The sequence below is a fragment of the Otolemur garnettii genome, unplaced genomic scaffold (assembly GCF_000181295.1).
Source record: "Otolemur garnettii isolate 467f Iridium unplaced genomic scaffold, OtoGar3 scaffold00112, whole genome shotgun sequence".
NCBI classification, from domain to species: Eukaryota; Metazoa; Chordata; class Mammalia; order Primates; family Galagidae; genus Otolemur; species Otolemur garnettii.
In genome coordinates this window covers 7,050,081-7,069,442 of record NW_003852507.1, presented here as the reverse complement: position 1 = coordinate 7,069,442, position 19,362 = coordinate 7,050,081, and the positions used below count along the sequence as shown (strand labels likewise).

General features: G+C 40.9%; 1 protein-coding gene across 1 annotated transcript in view; it reads left to right on the top strand.

Annotated features, from left to right (window-relative positions):
* The first annotated feature begins 12,842 nt into the window (after window positions 1-12,842).
* LOC100957155 (schlafen family member 13-like) overlaps window positions 12,843-19,362 on the top strand; it is a 75,702-nt gene continuing 69,182 nt past the window's right edge. The window contains exon 1 of the mRNA XM_023517526.1: window positions 12,843-12,866. The gene's annotated coding sequence lies outside the window, so the exon portion shown is untranslated. The remainder of the gene's footprint in view (window positions 12,867-19,362) is intronic.

The window sequence follows — 19,362 nt, the reverse complement described above, 5'->3', positions numbered from 1 at the left end:
TATTTTTAGATTTTTAAAAATTCTTTATTAAGTCATAACTGTGTACATTTATGAGGTACAATGTGCTGATTTATGAGGTACATTGTGCATTTATGAGGTACAATGTGCTGATTTTTTATTTTTTTATTTCAGATTAATATGAGGGTGCAAACAATTAGGTTACATTGTTTGCATTTGTAGGTAGAGTCGAAGTTGTAGTTGAGCCCTTCACCCAGGAAGCATGGCCTGTACCCTGCCACTGTGCCTATTAAGTGAGTACTTACAAACCTCCTTCTCCTACCCCTTTTTCCATCCTCCCTAATATTTTCAAATCCTGTGAAAATATGTCTTTGGAAGCGAGTTAAGTAACTCATAATGTTGGAAAATTAGACTTAGCTTGTATTCACATCTTCCCGAAAAGTTCTCATACACGTTACTTAAGGGCTATTAAGAAAATTCACTTAATTATTCTGAGCACAGTGTCATTTACTCCGTGCATAGTTAATGGATAAATTTCCTTCTATTTTGAATTGGGAAAAATTGCAATGCTTCTCTTAGCAACAGTGAAAATCTCTCAGAATGAACCCGGAAAACATTTATAATTCAGCATTATCACTGATGAAACTCAGGAAAGTAGCCAAGGTATGTGTATATGTAGAAATTCTTCCAGGACAGTTTCATTCAGAAGAGGGTTAGGGTGGTAGAGAGCTAGGATGTGCATTTGAGCAAAGATTTCTCCAAAGACTAAGATAGAACGAAGAAGTCTATTTACTTTTCCCAAGTACAAAAAGGACCAATGCAAGAGAGGAAGAGGGATAGTGTGTAGGCAGAGAGAACCAGGTGTTCTGGCTTTTTATTTAGAAGTTGTAAAGAGAGTGAGTAACATTTACGACTGTAGCCAAATTAACAGGGTACTATGAAACTGCTGCGCCTGCTCCTTCTATCTTCTTAGCAGCAGGTCAGTACAGAAGTGGTGACAATCTTACCGTGATGACTGTGGTTCTGTCATGCCCTCCAGATAGGGCTGAGGCCTGAAATTTACACCCTGTGTGTAAGTTTACACACCAAGGCTGTAGAACAGGTTCTCAGAAGTAGTTTTAAAAGAAAATTTCAGGTGGTACCTGTGGTTCAAAGGAGCAGGAGGTGGTGGGTTCCAACCCAGCCCCAGACAAAAAAAAACATTTCACATTTCCTTTCTGTCTATTTAGCTTTGTTCAGATGTTAATGAAAGTAGAACTTCACAGGGCACCTGCCAGGAAGAGAGGGAGAAAGCATGTGCTCCTTGATGGATTTTAGCCCTTTCTGAAAAACTAGGAGTTAATAATTTTATTTATTTATTTATTTATTTATTTATTTATTTTTGAGACAGAGCCTCAAGCTATCCCCCTAGGTAGAGTGCCATGGCATCACGCTCACAGCAACCTCCAACTCCTGGGCTCAAGCGAGTCTCCTGCCTCAGCCTCCCAAGTAGCTGGGACCACAGGCGCCCGCCACAACGCCCGGCTATTTTTTGGTTGCAGCCATTATTGTTGTTTGGCGGGCCCGGGCTGGGGATTCGAACCCGCCACCTTAGGTGTATGTGGCTGGTGCCTTAGCTGCTTGAGCCACAGGCGCCGAGCCGTATTTATTTATTTTTGAGACAGAGTCTCACTTTGTCACTCTTGGTAGATGCCATGCCACCATAGCTCACAGCAACCTCAAACTCTTGGGCTCATCAAGCGATGCCCTGGCCTCAGCCTTCCAAGTGGCTGGGACTACAGGCACCCACTATGAAGCCTGGCTATTTTTCAGAGATGGGGTCTGGCTCTTGCTCAGGCTCAAACCTGTGAGCTCAGTCCGTCTGCCCCACCTTGGCCTCCCAGTGTGCTAGGGTTACAGTTGTGAGCCACTGCACCCAGCAGTTAACAGGTTTTAAAATCACTTTGCTGGCAAGACACCAGGGTTTAATGTTTTGCACTCATCTAAGATGAGCTGAGGGACGAAGATGAAGCTCAGCAGAGCAGCATACATCCTTGGCTGAGTGTTCTGAATGCATGTCTAGGACATTGAATGGGGTCTTGGAACAAAGATTAGAGACCAGCATGACCTCAGCCTTTTCCATTGCTGTGTCCAGTGCCAGAAGTGGAGTGATTGTAATGGGCAGGTTCCCATGCCGTATCCCAGCTCCCCCTCCCAGGGTCGATTCTGAGAAAAGACTTCAGAATAAGGAAGCACTGAAAGTCCCCAAGTTCCAAAAATCCCCAAGTCCCTGGTGAATAAACAATAGTGGGAAACTTACTCAAGCTGTGTTACCCAAGCTGCATCAATGGTGGAAACCTACCTAAGCTGTGTTACCCAAGCTGTAACCATTGTTGTCCAATCTGTACCCACTTTTACCCAGGCTGTAGCCCCTCCCCAAGATAACTGTGGTGTTTCACTTCTGTATTGCCCTGCTTGCTTAACTACGCAAAAAGAGTATAAATAACAACCTGCTCCCCACTTCAGGGCCACCTGTCTCTCAGAGCAGAGGCTCCCTGTGCAGGTACAATAAATAACCAATTGATTGCATTTAAGTGGGGTTCAAGGTGATCTTTTCAGGTCACAACAGGTACAACATAATGCATTCAGAATTCTGAGGAAAAGTAAATTCTACCCAGGCACATTTTACCAAGCAAAGGTGTCATTTGAATACAGAGAAAACAGGGTGATATTTTTTTTTTTTTTTTTTTATTGAATGGTAACTGTGTACATTGATGCACTTTGGGGGTACAGTGTGGTGTTTTCACACACAATCCATGACATTTCCATCAAACTGGTTAACATAGCCTTCATGTAACTTTCTTAGTTATTATGTCAAAACATTCATATTCTACTCATAGAAAGAGTCACTTGTACCCTTGCAAGATGAACCACAGAAGTGAACCCTCGAATCCCTCTCCCTCCACCCTCTCCCGCTCTCCCTCCACCCTCCCCATATCCTTAGGTTGTTATTAGGTTATAGCTTTCATATAAAAAGGTTTAAATTAATTTCATAATAGGTGTGTGTACGTTAGATACTTTTTCTTCCATTCCTGTGATACTTTGCTAAGAAGAACATTTTCCAGCTCCATTCATGTGAACATGAAGGGCGTAAAGTCTCCATCTTTCTTTATGGCTGTATAGTATTCCATGGTGTACATATACCATAGTTTGTTGATTCATTCGTGGATCGATGGGCACTTGGAAGAAGCCCAGGGTGATATTCTTATCAAAAAACTCAGGGAACATCTCATATCTTCTTGAAAAACTACTTCACAGTGAAATCAAGCCAATGAACAGATGAATTCAGGAAAATGGGAGCATTCTTACACTCCCAGACTTTCTCTCTAGCCTTGAACCCTGACCATTACAGGGTCCCAGCCTGTACCAAATGCTGGTGGGAGGTAAACTGGGCATGGGCAAGACCACCATCATCAGGTACTGTGCACACCAGTCAGGAAAATAGAGCTGAGGCTGGGCACAGTGGCTCATACCCATAATTAATCCCAGCACTTTGGGAGGCTGAGGTGGAAGGATCACTTGAGCTCAGGCCAACACCAGCCTGAACAACATAGCAAGATCTCGTCTATAAAACAAGCAAACACAAACTTAGCCAGGTATGGTTGTGTGTACCTGTAGTCCTAGCTACTCAGGAGGCTAAGGTGGGAAAATCACTTGAAGTCAGGGGTTTGAGTTGTAGTGAACTGTGATCACACCACTGCACTCTAGCCCTACAGAGTAAGACCTTGCCTCAAAACAAAAACAAAAAAGCCCAGAATGTCGGGGGTTTTTAATATCATGTAGTTGCAAAGTGTGTTAAATGCATACATTATATATATATATATATATATAGAGAGAGAGAGATATGAGATATGTATATATATATATATGTATCAACACAGCAGATATGGCGGTTATGTTGCAGGGTATTAAGCAACTCGTTAATGAGCTTGTATGTATTCGATTATTATGTTTGAAATGTTCGAGTTCCTTAAGTACTAAGTTTGACAGTTGATATCTGTGACTTTGCACTTTGACAACTCTAGTTTTATTTGGTTGTGAAGGTACATCCTCATTCTTTCAATTGTACATTTCATTTTGGCTTGTGATTATCTTTCAAACTTCTTTAGATCAGTTTTTGTGAAACCATGGACAGGTCAAAAATTTGTGTTATTTTGGAAGAAGAGTTCCAATGCAGAACCAATGTAGCGCAGACACCTGAAGTATCCACAACAAAGTGTTTGGGAAAGATGTGGAGGGATTTAGCTAATGAACTCACGCTATGTTGATGGGTTCAGAAGTTCAGTTCTGTTAATTTTAATTTTGAAAATGAGGCTTGTAAGTGACCTAAGACTGAAGTGTTTAATGATGAAATGGAAGCTATAGGGGAAGCAAATCCATCTCATCTTACACACGAATGGATTTGACATTAATATTCCAAAATTACTGGACCATTTCAAACAAAGAAGCAAGGTAAAGAAGCTGGATAGATGGGTACTGGATGAATTAAATTAGTGAATTAAAAGGGAAATTATCTTCAAGCTTGCTGCTGTTGTGACATGTAATGACATGAAATGGTGAAAAATTTCTATGTCATATTGTTAGGTGTGATGAAAAATGGATTCTCTTTGATAATCTCAAGCATTTGGCACTATGGTTGGGTAAAGATGAAGTGCTAAAACACGGTCCCAAACCAAATGTTTATCAACAAAAAGCTAATGATGTCTGTTTGGTGGTCTAGCTCTGGTATTATCCATTAGAGCTTCATGAAAGCTGGTTGGTTGATTACAATGGATGTGTACTGCTGGAATAGGGTAGGAGTTTTGTATCTATTGAGAAGAAATGATTGCATTTTGCTATGTTAGAAGGATATGAGTTTTGTGGGACTGGGAGAATAATATAAATTTTGTAAATTTGGGGGCTTTGTTTTAGTTTAGTTAAAAATTTCATATCTATATCTGTATTATGTGGTTATAGCTATATTAAAATATATTTTAATTATATCTATATTAAAATATTTTATCTCTATGTATAATTTAGTTGTTTATTTTTATTTTCTCTCCCTTTGCTGTAGTTTTGATGCTTATGTCCTCCAAATCTCATATTGAAATTCAATCCCCAGTATGGGAGGTGGAGTGGTATTTAGGACATAAAGATGGATCCCTCATGAATAGATTAATGCCCTGGGAGAGGGGTGAGTGAGTTCTCCTCCTGTTAATTCCCTGAGAGGTGGTTGTTAATAAGGGCTTTGTCCTCTTCCCTCCTCTTCCTTCCTCTCTCCCTGTGTGATCTCTGCACATGCTGGCTTCTCTTGGCCTTCCACATCATACCACATGCAGAGATTCTCAATCTGGAACTTTGCAGACATCCAAACTGTGAGCCAAATAAACCTTTTTCCCCTTTATGAATTGCCCAGCCTCAAATATTCCTTTCTAGGAACACAAAACAGACTAAGATATTCTGTATTTGGGTTTTTTCCCCTCTTTTTCTTTTCTTACCAACCTCTTTTGGGCTATTTTACCTTCTTTCTCTGGCTAATAAGAGGAAAAGGAGAGAGGGGAATAGGACCAAGTGCCTCTAGGCAGCTCCTCCAGTCCCTTTCTCCCCCTTTTGTAATTAAGCAGAATCTTTGAAAATGGCTTGTATCTCTAGAACAAAATTTTTTTTCCTCCCTCTCTTTCTGTTTTTGGTCTCCTCTGCCCAAACCATTTCTTCCTTTTTCTTTTTTTGTTCTTTTGGACATTTACCTGATACATCAGGTAAATAAATTTAAGAAGCGACAAAAATCTCATGGAAGGTAATCCTAAAGAAATCCACACAAAGACAAATTGCAATCAAATTTCTGAAAACTGAAGACACAAAAAAATCTTTAAAGTGGAAAAAAAATGACACCTTCTTTATAGGGAAAACAAACAATTCTTGTTCTCCAAGAACCATGGAGACAGAAAGAAGTGGCACATTTTCAAGTGCTGAAAAAAAAAAGTTCCCCACCCAGTACTCTACATAAGAAATACACTAATTTTGGATTTCTAATTTCCAGGATGACACAACCATAAATTCACATTCTTTTAAGTTGTTAAATTTGCATTAAATTTGTATAGTAAGAATAGGAAACTAATGCAATTATTAACAGAAGACAAGAAAAGTCTCTAAGTTCTCATTTTAAGATTTAGTTTTAGAACAAAATAAATCCAAAGCAAGCTGAAAGTAGGAAATAAAGAGTAAAAATCAATGCAACTAAGGAGAGAAAAACAAGAGAAAATTCAATAAAACAAAGAGTTGGTTCTTAGAAAAGATCAATGAAATTGGGAGACCTCTAGTGAGATTGAAAAAGAAAGAAAAGAGAGAATATATAAACTACCAATATCAGGAATAAAACAGGGAGTATCAATACAGACTATCCAGACATCCAAAGGATATGGGAATACTATATACACTTCTGCATACATGGATATGACAACTTACTTGAGATGAACCACATCCTCAACAAACACAAACAACCACAACTCACACAATATGAAACAGGTCATTTGGATAGCCTTGTAACTACTGGGGAAAGGAAATGTGTCATCTAAAAATTTGCAATTATCAGGCCCAGATGATTTCACTAGAAAAGTCTACCAAACACTTTTAAAAAATTAACACCAATTCTACACATTCTTTCCAAAAATTAGAAAAGAGAACACTTGTCATTTCATCTGATGGATTCATTTGTAGAGTTAATTTCTAGTATTACCTGATAACTGAGAGGTTGGCCAGAGGAACTCCAAAAACAGAGCAAGCACAGGCCTCTCCATTTTGAGCATAAGGCACTCCATCTTGGCCATTCAGTGACTTATGCTGAAACCACCCCCTTCTGGGACCCAGCCAGGAGGAATGAGAAACTAGCTAACACAATGGCTGGTGGGTGGGGGCTGAACCACAAATAAACAGAACAGTTTCAGCGGGAAGCCAGTTGGAACCCTACCTGGCAAGTCACTAGCACATCACTCCCCGCTCCTACCCTACCTTTAAAGCACTCTTGCTCTTCCAGGCTGATGCCTATTGAGATGTCAAACAAACTAGTTATTACTCTACATCTGGCTTTCTGAGATTGAGTGGACCACTACCTTACAATAACAAAACCAGGCAAAGACAGTACAAAGAAAGAAAACCACAGACCAATACCCTGATGAATACTGATGTGAAAATTCATAACAAAATATTAGCAAATAGCATTCAGCAACATATAAAATTATTTACATACCAGAGTTTATTCCAGGGATGCAAGTCTGGCAAACTACTTGAAAACTGATCAATGTGACCGACCATATATTACCAGGCTACAGAAGAAAAAATCTACATGACCTTGGATTGGTGATGAGTTACACGTACCACCAAAAGCATGAACCATGAAAAAAAAAAAGATCTGTTACACTTCATCAAAGTAAAAAAAATTCTGAGACAGACGCTGTTAAGAGAAACAAAAGACAAACCAAAGACCGGGAAAAAATATTTACACATAATATAAACATATATTTGATAAATACTTATATTCCAAATATATAAAGAACTTTAAAAACGCAAATAATAAGAGGACAATCTAATTAAAAATGGGCAAAAGATCTAAAAGACACCTCACCAAAGATGAAATACTGATAGAAAATAAAGTGTAGGTGCTCGTATTATGTGTAGAGAATTGTAAATTAAAATGAGATGCCACTGGGGAACTATTAGAATGGCAAAAATCCAGGAAAAAAATCCAAAAAACCAAAACAGAAAAACACCCTGATAATATCAAACACTGGAGCAACAGAAACTTTCATGCTTTGCTGGTGGAAATCCAAAATGGTACAGCTGCTTTGAAAGTCTGATAGCTTCTTACAAAAACAAACATAGTCTTACTATATAATCCAGCAATCACACTCCTCGGTATTTAGACAAATGAGTTGATGAATTATATCCACACAAACTCAAAAAACATGCACATGAATGTTTACAGCAGCTTTATTCATCATTGCCCCAAACTGGGAGGAATCAAGATATCCCTCAATAGGTGAATGGATAAGCACTCTGTGGTGTATCTGTTCAATGCAATGTTACTCTGAGATAAAAAGAAATGATCTTCAAGACACAAAAATACCTGGAGGAAGCCTAAATGCAAAGACAAAACTTGAAAGACAGTGAAATAATCAGTGGTTACCAGGGCTTTGGGTTTCACCAACTAATAAATAGATCACCCTAAAGCAAGATGTTAATAATAGGAGAATTTGGAGGCAGAGGGGAGGTGAGATTTGGAAACTCTCAGTACATTGTGTGCAGTTTTTCTGTAAATGTATGACTCTCTAATAAACTATATTAATTAAAACAAACTTCCTTTGTGAAAGAACGTGTTAAGAGGATGAAAGATAATCCAAAGACTCGGAGAAAATATTGTATTTGCAAACCACATATCTTACAAAGCCCTGATATCTAACATGTGTGAAAAACTCTCAAACCTCAATAGTCAACAATCAAACAAGACTATTACAAAGAAAGTAAGCAAGAGACATGAAGAGACATTGCACTGAAGATGACATAGGTGGCAAATACACACAAAAACACACAGCAGGTAAGATTAAATCAAGGCCAGACCACAACTGACAGATTTCTGTGATAAAGGCATGATGAACCCTTCTTTAGATTTTGTCATTTTATTACTTACAGAATCAGTGAAAGGAAGATTAGACAGATGCCAGGTCTTTGTGATCCTGTTCCATACACCAGGAGAGATGGTTGAAAGATAAAAGGCCAATATTTCCCATGTAAGTGGTGGGACCCCTCATTGCTTGGGAGCCTATAGAGGCAGCTAAGTGTTTTTATGGTCTGCAGCTAAGCCCCAAGGGGTAGCTCCTCAGAAGCTGTGAGCCAAGGAGGACCTGTTTTATGACAACCTCCCAATGGACTCAGGGCATAAATGGGACATGGCCTTGAAGCAGCACCTCACACGCTTTCCACCTCCACCCTGCCCTATACTCAGGGAGGATCACAAAGCAGTCTGCCAAGCTTCAGATTAGCTGCCTTGAAGCTTTACCTCTATGGCCCATGTAGATACATTTAAAGTAAAACAAAAGCAGCAAAACCAGAGTGTGATCTCTCACGTTTCCACTCCATCCATGCCCCTCCAAATCTTTCTGAAGCAAAAGCAGATTGAAAAAAAAACTGCAGAGAGAAGGAAGCTAATGATGGATCTAATGCCGATCTAAAATTATTAACAAGAAGTCTAAGTGAGCGCTAGATCTGAAAATACTAAGCAAAATAAAAACAGAAAAAAAACTCAAAGTAACTGTTCTGGTAGATTAGGGCACAGACTTAATAAGACCTAAAGGATTTAATATATACTGGAAACTAGATGACATGCATAGCAATGATTAGGAGAAAATTCACAGCACTAAACATTTTGATCAGTAAAAATGCAAAAATGGAAATTAATTAAATACCCTGTGATGGTTAATGTTCAATGTCAATTTGACTGGATTAAGGGATAGCGAGGTAGCTGGCAAAGCATTCTTTCAGGGTAGTCTGTGGGGTGTTTTCAGAAGAGACTGGTATTTGAATCAGGGGACTGAGTAAGGAAGATCTGCCCTCCCCAAGTGTGGGCTGCCACCATCCAATCCACTGGGGTCCAGGTAGAACAAAAAAGGCAGAGGAAAGGCAAATTCTCTCTTTCATTTGGGGCTGAGCAACTCATCTTCTTTGGACGTCACAACTCCAGGGTCTCTGGCTTTCAGTCTAGGACTGAATTACACTGTAAGCTCCCCTGATTTTTAGGCGTTTGGACTTAGACTGAGCCAACTACCAGCTTCTCTGACTCTCCAGCTTGCAGATAGCGTGTTGTGGGACTTCTCAGCCTCCATCATCATGTAAGCTAAGCCTCCTAGTAAACCCTCTATCTATATTTATCAGTTCATCTGTCTTATCAGTTCTGTTTCTCTGAAAAGTCCAGACTCAAATGTGTCTGATCCAAACAAAACAGAAAAAGAACACAAAAGTAGACCAAAAAGAAGTGCAAAGAAGGAAATAGCAAGGATGAAAGCAAAATCTAAGGAGCAGAAAATAGAAAAACAAGAGATACAATTAATAAATCAAAATCCTATTTTTAAAGAAACAAAAAAACTAGGAAAACCACTAGCTGACTTGATCAAGGAAAAACAGAAAATACTAATATACAAGTTAAGAACTGATGAAAAGAAACAGACACCGAAACAGAAGGAATTTTTTATTTTGGGGGGCAAGAGTGCAGTGGCATTGTCAAGCTCACTTCCACCTCAAACTCCTGGGCTCCAGCAATCCTCCATGCTTGGCTAATTTCTTTTCTTTTCTTTTTGTTCAACTACAGGTTGGGGTGGCTCTCAGTACAGCTCAGGCTGGTTTCAAACTCCTCACCTGAAGGGATTCTGCTACTTGCCTCCCAGAGTGCTAGAATTATAGGTGTGAGCCGCCCCATCCAGCCTACAAGTATGCGCCTGAATTTTAAAAACCTAGAAGAAAGGACAATTTCCTAGGGAAATACAGATGACCAAAATTGAGATAGATGACCATAGAGATCGAAAGCTTGAATATCCCAAATTCCATAAAAGAGACAGAGTAAATGAGGCCAAGCAAAAGGAATTTGTGTCAAAGGAGTGGGAGCCCCTGCTCATGCAACATCCTGGGGTCTTATGGCCCTGACCGAGCCTGAGCTTAAGGGAATTGGAGCAGCTTCTTTAGTTCTGCTGGGCCACTGCCCCTGAGGGAAACTGACAAGGAAAAGGTTAGTGAGGTGAACTTCAGTCCTGTGGCTGTCGCTGGTCTTGAGACTGCAAGTGACAGTCAGTGAGAAAGAGCACCTTCTATGTCTCTCTGCGTGTTTACTGTCTTTGGTGCTCTTCATTCCTTTGTGCAGACCTGCGTTTCATTCTGGTATCATTTTCCTCAAACCTAAAGAGAACTTTCTTTAATATTTTTCTAAGACAGACCTGCTTAGCGGTGATAAACTCTCTTTTTTTTTTCCTTGTCTGAAAAGGTTATTATTTTGCCACCATGTGAGAGGACTCTTTTTATTGATAGTTTTAGGATTCTGAGTTGACAGTCAGCACTTTATAGATGGCTGTAGATTAAATACAGGTTTGTACAATCTATAAACAACATTTTATTTCCTTTTTTTTCTTTGTATTTTTGTTGCTGTTGTTGAGACAGTCCCACCCTGTGCCCTGAGCAGAGTGCAATGGTGTCATAGCTCATTACAACCTCAGGCTAGGGCTGTGGGAATCTTGCTGCCTCAGCTTCCGGAAGCCGCTGAGATTACAGTTGCTCATCCCTCAGGCAGCAGGCTGGGCTTATTATCTTTTTAATGAGTCAGGGTCTCACTCTCACTCAGACAAGTCTCCAAGTCCTGAGCTCAAGCAGTTCTCCCTCCTCAGCCTCCCAGGCTTCTGGGATTACAGGCATGAGACACCACGCCAGCTATAAACAACATTTTAAAAAGAAACACGATGAAACAAATATGATGACATGAAGATTTACTGAAACGGAAAGGTACAGGTCATTTTAAAAAGCAGGTTATGTACCCCTATTCTCCCCCCCAAAAGAAAACCTGGGGTAAAAGGAAACCCAAGAGTTGGAGGTTGCTGTGAGCTATGATGCCACTGCACTCTATCCAGGATGACAGCTTGAGACTCTGTCTCTAAATAAATAAATAAGCAGGTTAGGAAACAGTATGCACATTAAGCTCTGATTTTAATGTTACATATGTGTAATATAAATGTATGTGTGTATAGATTATCATCTGGAATGATATATACCATATGTGTAACCGCTGGTCAGCGATAATCTCTCAGGGGGAGCACTGCAAGATTTTCTCCCTTGCACTTTCACTTCCCCCGGTAATGTCGCTACCCGGTGTTCAGGGTGCTCACGGGTCTCCTGCCGTTGGCGGCTCCTCACGTGAAGATCACAGACAGCACCGCGGAGCCCTGCTCATTTCGAGCGTCCAGCCAACGATAGGGAGTTCCCCTGTCCAAATGATCAAATGTACAGAATTGACAGTATGCTAAAAGTCTGTGACGGGACAGGACAAAGAAAGCAGTCTCAGGGTGACCACGGTTGACCGACCACAACACAGAGGCCACCACCAAATCCCACTCTGCAGCGGGGGCTGAGCAGCCCCGCCTTTGGCGCCCGGACTGGATAAAGGCTGGATGAACCCGGCCACAAACTGGTGGCGGTTTGATCCGCGTACCCGCAGCAAGTGGGCCAGACAGGGGCGACAGGTCTGGGACAAACCAGGAGGCTCATATTCTTGCCCTGGTCTCCAAGACCCGCTTTCTAGAGGGTCAGTAAGGACAGACCCCAGGTTGGGATCTGGGGCAACTGGAAGGGTTGGAGGGTAACGCCTGGGTGAGAGCTCAGACAGACCGTTGGAAGGGTTCCGGGAAGGTGGGACAGCAGGCGCCAGGAGAGGAGGGGGCGGGAGGAAGGACCCAGGCAGCTGCTCCGGGAGCGCAGGAGCAGGACAGCTGCGCGGGCCTGGGGAAGCTCGCTCTCTTTCTGAGTAATCTTTATTCTTGCTTTGACTGTAATTTAGATCAATAGATGAATGGGAGGAGCGAGGAGATGAGACCAGGGCCGGAAGGAGGGAAGAGGAGGAAAGCAGAGAACTAGCAACCCCTCCCCGTTCCCCACCCTACTCCAGCATAAGGCAATCAAAAGGTTCATGCGTCAATCTTAAGATTCCAGCGTCATCCTGAGCGGCGAAGTTTCCTGGGCTTAGTGGACACTCCTATTGGTCAGTCCACCTGTGGCGGTGGCGCGAACCGCTAGGATATAAGGACAGGACCCTGGAGCTTCCAAGGACACGCGAAGGAGATCTGGACCTGCTGGAGCGTGAAAGGGTAAGAGAGGGTCTTAGATCCTTTTTCCTGATCCGCAGAATTCCCGCTTCTCCCCAGGCCAGTCCCACCTACCCAACACCTGGCGGGAGGAGGAGGACACCAGAACCATCACGACCCAGGGCGACATCTGTGCGTGTCTCTTCTTCTTGGGAGACCCAGCTAGGTTGCTCAGGAAATTCCTTAAAGATCAGACTGTGGAGCACTGGGTGGCGGGGCGTGTGGGTGGGTGAAGGGATTGTGGTCGGGCCTGGCCTGTGCACCTGTTCTGTCAGGGAAGCAGGAGGAGCCCGGGTACAGCCAGCTGGGGTTGCTGCCGGGAGTGGGGTGGGGGTGAGGATGGTGCGGAACGGGGTGCCCAGCCTGAGAGGCCAGCAGGAAGGAGAGAGACACACATGTCTGCCCTCTGGACAGATCCCAGGACCGTGAAGGCCCGGGGTCCAGAGTATTTGCTATAGTAAAGTCAAGAAAGAAGTTCTGCAGGTGATTGTCTGACTCACCAACCACCGTAATGCAGATATTGTAACCTAATATCTAATAGCTAATGCCGTCATCTTAATCTGAAATTTAAAAAAAAATAAAAAGGAAACAGGAAGTATCCTTGCTGTTCTGCAGAATTGCTGACTTGTCTGTAAATACAAGTGAAACCTTTGATCTCTCATCTGCTTCTCTGCTGAGTGACAGGCAGACAGACTCCTCAGTCTGGCGACACCTAGAGGTCACTTCTGTTACAGCCCGTTTCCCTTTCTGTTTGGTTTCTGCCTGGGATTAGCTGATCCCCACCAGTTTTCCTCAGAGCTTTATCCCATGGATGGGAGGGGGCAGTTTGTGCTGTCCTGATTTTACCTACAATACACCTGCATGGGAGGCCCGAACTGCTTCCACCAGGTTCCACAGAGAAGTAAGAGGCAAGAAGGTCACTTTCCTACCTCATTGTGCTGGCTCCTTACCAGCAAGCTTCCATTGCCCCCAGGGGCTCTTCATAGGACTCTGTCTACTTCCCACCCCTCAAACCCCATTTTCTGGGGCATTTCTTCCTATCTGTGTCTAGCAAACTCTAGCACAGTAGGTTTACTTGGTGTCATGCAGCATTTTAAATGTTTTACAAATAATACCTCACTTAATTCTCATAAGCAAGGGAGCTTTTCTTGTTGGCATTATTTTGCTAAAGTACAGAAAAGTCAAGTAAATGCACCAAACCACACAGCTAATAAATGCCAGAGGTAGGATTTGAACCCAGGAAGTCTGAATCTTCATCCCTGACCTCTGCTGTCTCTGTCTCTCCATATGTTTTTGTACACAGGTATTTCAGGACTGATTTTGGTGGAAGGAGACATCATTTAGTGGTAATTCACTGTGTTGGTGGGAAATCTGGTTACATTCAAAGGTTTGAGAAAATTATCCTGTAAATCCAACAGCATCAGCGGTTTTTGTTTTGAAAGTTCTTTGGTGAGTGACCTCATTTTTTTTTAATTCTCAGTTTCTTATTGACTTAGTTCAATTTTATTTGTGATTTGAAATTTATATGGAAAATATCTGTACTTTGCAAAGAATCTGCAAGTGGCATTGATCATAATTTCCTTTAAATCTAAGGAAAGAGATAGAAATAAAGTTCCCTGAGCCTTTTCTGCCTGCAATAGAATCTAAACAGATGGGTGTGATTGCCATTTAAATACAGTTACCATGTAATCCTAGCAGTTTGGGAGGCTGAGGTGAATGGATTGACTGAGCTCAATAGTTAGAGACCAGCCTGAGGTAGAGGGAGATCCCATCTCTAAAAATAGTTGGGCATTGTGGCAGGTGTCTGTAGTCCCAGCTACTTGGGAGGTTGATGCAGTGGGATCACTTGACCCCAAGAGTCTAAGGTTGCCGTGAGATATGATGCCATGGCACTCTATCAAGGGCAACAAAGTGAGACACTGTCTCTAAATAAACAAATAAATACAGTTACCAATGAAAAATTATTGGCATATACGCCTTTATTATCAAAGTATGGAGGGTAAAGAAAAAATATTTAACTTTGAAGTTCTCATACATCAAAAGGAATATTTTACAAATAATTTGACAAGGATATTTCAATGATCTGGAGTGCAGAACAAAACTATGACATGTATAAATTTCTATGCAAGGGTCTAGATTAGGCAAAGGGTAAGATTGTAGATGTGCCAGCCTTCGTTTTTATCTAACACAATTCTTCTAAATATCCTCCTGCTCAATATTCTCGCTCCTCCTGTCACTTGTGTCAATATCCACCTTGTCAGTCCAGAGTTACTAGCATCTACTGCCAAGTGAGAACTGCTATTTCAAGCTTTTAGAATAGAATGGATTTTTGTTGGAAAGGAAAATTAAGCTGTGATAGTATACTTCTACTCTTTGTATGTATCCCCGATGAGTTCAAATTAGTTTTGAATTTATTAATTGTTCTAAATTCTACTGGTTTTTATAAATTTTCAAATAATGATGCCAAATAATTATGCATTTGCCAATTGTATTAATCTTTTAAAATAACTCTTAATCTTGATTATCTATCCATCATTTTGACCATCTAAGTTTACTTTGTCCTTTTGTCATTTCCTTATTCAGTGCTATGATCCATTGACCTTTTTACTTTGTCTCCTTCACGGGATTAGATCCCTGCTGCCCTCACCCTCTGTCCTTTTATCTTAGAATGCATAATCCAGATTTCAATCACTTACATGATAAAATTCCATCCTTTTCTCATGATCTTTTTAATTTGGCGGAGAATGGATTTTTATAAATTATGTAATAGCCAGGCATGTGGGCTCACATCTGGAATTTCAGCACTTTGGGAGGCCGAGGTGGGCGGATTGCCTGAGCTCATGAGTTCAAGACCATTCTGAGCTAGAGTGAGACACCAATCTCTGAAAACAGCCGGGCATTGTGGTGGGTACCTGTAGTACCAGCTACCTGGGAGGCTGAGGCAAGAGATCACTTGAGCCCCAGAGTTTGAGGTTGCTGTGAGCTATGACGCCAGGGCACTCTACCAGGGGTGACAAAGTAAGACTGTCTCAAAAAAAATTGTGTAATAACTCAAAATTCTAGAAATGTAAAAAGAATGTAATAAGAAAAAAAAAATATGTCTCACCTACCCCTGACATTTAACAGGCTTGTGATTTTGCCATATTTGGCACAGGTTTTTTTTCCACCCTTAACCTTTAGTGTTACATATAGAAAGACTTCTTTTTAATTCTCCAGTCTCATTCCTTTTCACCCTTATTGGTAACGTCTGTTAGGAAACCAGACTGCATCCTTATTCACTATGTTTTTATCCTTTTATTACACATATATATTCATAAACAATATTTATTATAGTTGTGTCTTTAAATTTTTATCTACATGCTATTGTATATAACTTCTGCAAATTTGCATTTTTTGTATTTTTATGGATATATCATAGTTGTACATATTTGGGGGGTACATGTGACTTTTTTTGAGACAGAGTTTCACTGTGTCACCCTCGGTAGAGTGCTATGGCATCACAGCTCCCAGCAACCTCAAACTCTTGGGCTTAAGTGATTCTCTTGCCTTAGCCTCCCAAGTAGCTGGGACTACAGGTGTCTGCCACAATGCCCAGCTACTGTTTTATTGCGGTTGTGTAGTTGGCCCAGGCTAGGTTCAAACTCACCAGCTCTGGTGTATGTGACTGGCACTGTAACTAGGGTGCTACGGGCGCCAAGTCGATATTTTGATACATGTGTATAGTGTGTAATGATCCAATATGGATAATTTGGACATCCATTGCAATTCATCTCTTCTAGATATTTTGAAATACACAATAAATTGTTGGCTATAATTTCCCTATTGTACTATCAGATACTAGAGTTTATTCCTGTTCTTTTTTGGTTTCCTTTTGGATGGAATATCTTTTCCATCCCTTCACTTTTGGTCTAGATTTGTCTTTATAAATGAGTTTCTTGTAGGCCGCGTATAGTCAGGTCTAGTGTTTTAATCCGTTCAGCCACTCCATGTGTTTTAATTGGAGAACTTGGTTTGTTTACAGTCAATGTCATTATTAGAGGGAAAGGCTTACTATTGCCATTTTCATGCTTGTTTTCTAGTTGATGTGTAACTCCTGTCTTTTTCTTGCTATCTTAGTTTGTGGTTCAGTGATTTTCTCTGGTAGTATTTTTAATTCCTTTCTTTTTAATTTTTATCGTATCTAGTATATACTTTTGGTTTGTAGTTACCATAAGTGTTTACAACTGATACCATCTTAACTTTAAGCACAAAAAAGGCAAGGAAACAAATCAAAAATAAAACTCTGTACACATTAACTCCCTTCTCCTCACACATTTTTTATGTTTCTTCCCACATTTTGAATTTTCGATGTCATTATTTACATTTTTATATTACCTATCTGTTAACTTTTGTAGTTATAATCATTTTTAATAGTTTTGTTTTTTAGTCTTCTTACAAAAGATGCAAGTGTTTTAAATACCAGAATTACAGTATTAGTATAACAAACACAATAGTGTCCTTTTCATTTGGTTTGAAGATCTCTTTTTAGCATTTTTTGTAGGACAGATCTGGTAGCAATGAATTACCCCAGCCTTATTTCTCACAGACAGTCTTTTTCTCTCCATTTTTTGAAGGATAACTTTGATGTGTACAGTGCTTTTGGCTGACAAGTTTATCCTCCTTCATCTTTTGCTGAGAAGCCTACTGCCAGGCATATTGGATCTCCCTACTATGTTATTGGCTTCTTTTTTATCACTGCCTTCAGAACCCTCTCTTTGTCCCTCACCTTTGTGAGTTTGCTTATAATATGTCTCGGAGTATTATTATTTGGGTTGAATCTGATCAGTGACCTTTGACCTTCTGGTACATGTATATTTGTATCTTTCTCCAGGTGTGGAAAGTTTTCTAAGATTATTTCTATGAATAAGCCTTCTATTCCTTTATTTTTCATAGTTCTCTTTTTAACTCTGATAACCCAAATATTTTCTCTTTTAACTTTGAGCCATAGTTCCCATAATCTTGCTCATTTCTTTACATTCTTTTTTCTGTTTTCTCTCCTGACTGTGTGTTTTTGAAGAGTCTGTCTTCAACCTCACTGATTCTTTCTTCTGTTTGATCATATCTGCTGTCAATGCTCTGTATTGCATTTTTCATTTTATTTATCATACATTTCACCTCCAGAATTGCTGTTTGATTTTTTTTTTTTTTTTGCTGTTTGTGGCCAGAGCCAGGTTTGAACCCCCCAACTCTGGTATATGGGGCCAGTGCTCTACTCCTTTGAGCCACAGGTGCTGCCTTGCTGTTTGATGTTTTAAAATTATTTCACCCTCTGTTAAATTTCTCAGGTAATTCCTGGGTTGATTTTTGGTATTTTATTGAAGTTTGTTTATCTTCCTTTAACAGCTATTTTTGAAATGTCTCAGAAATCACACATCTTTATGACTTTAGGGTTGGTCTCTGGTGTCTTATTTTGTCTCTTTGTTTAGGTCTAAGATCTCTGAATGTTCTTGATGCTTGTGCAAGTGCTGAGAAAATATTGGTACCAGTCTGTGCTTTGAGGGATTAGGTTTTATTTCACTGCTTCCAATCTGGTTTTGTTTGTGTTTATTCTGCTTTATAGAAGGATTCTAAGCCAACTGTTGTGTACCTGGAACCTAGAGCTACTGCAGCCATCTCAGCACTAGAGGACATTCTAAGCCCAGGGTTGCATGAGCCTCTGGAAGACACTGAGGTTGATGTGGCTTTCTGTTTTAGATGAACCAGGAAAGATCCAAGGAGGACTCTGGGGCTGTGTGGGAATGTTGGTCAAGAATCTGCCTGTGCTGATGACCTACGTAGGCATGCCTCCCAGCAGATCTCTGCACAGACAGGATAGGTCCCCCACTGCAACAAGAGGGGCTAGAGTTAGACTCCCTCAGGATGTGCTTGGAAAGGAGGCTGGTGGACCTATCTCTTCACTCAGACAGGCATGCATCACCTTGCAGGTCCCTGTACATGTAGAGTAATCCCTCTGGGGAACATAAAGGACTAGAGCCGAGACTGGATCCCCTCAGAATCTGCTGTGGGCTGTGCATTGGTGAGCCCATCAAAGAAGTTCAGACTTGTGGGCTGAAAGATAAGGGTGAATCTTCCTCTGGATTCTTGTGGGAATAGCTCTGAACTGGGACCTCAACTGGGGAAGGCAGGAGCAATGCCACAAAATAAACTCTTACTTTTACTGCCATGGCCACTATCAGTGGGCAAGAGTGGGCATGAGCTTGTCTGCCAAGGCACTACTGTGTGTTCCTTGAGACTTAGTGATAAAGTGACCTGTGGCAATGGACTGTGTCCAGAGAGCATGAAGGAGTAATAGTCCCCTTTTTCTTAGCTAAAGAAAACCTGAATGTGTCATTTTTAATTTTACAGTAACAAAAACATCTGTGGGGCAGTGACCCAGAAAACTTTCCTGAAAAAGGACTTCAAACATATTTAGCACATCATCGTTGATGAAGCTCAGAATTTCTGCGAAGAAGATGGGAAC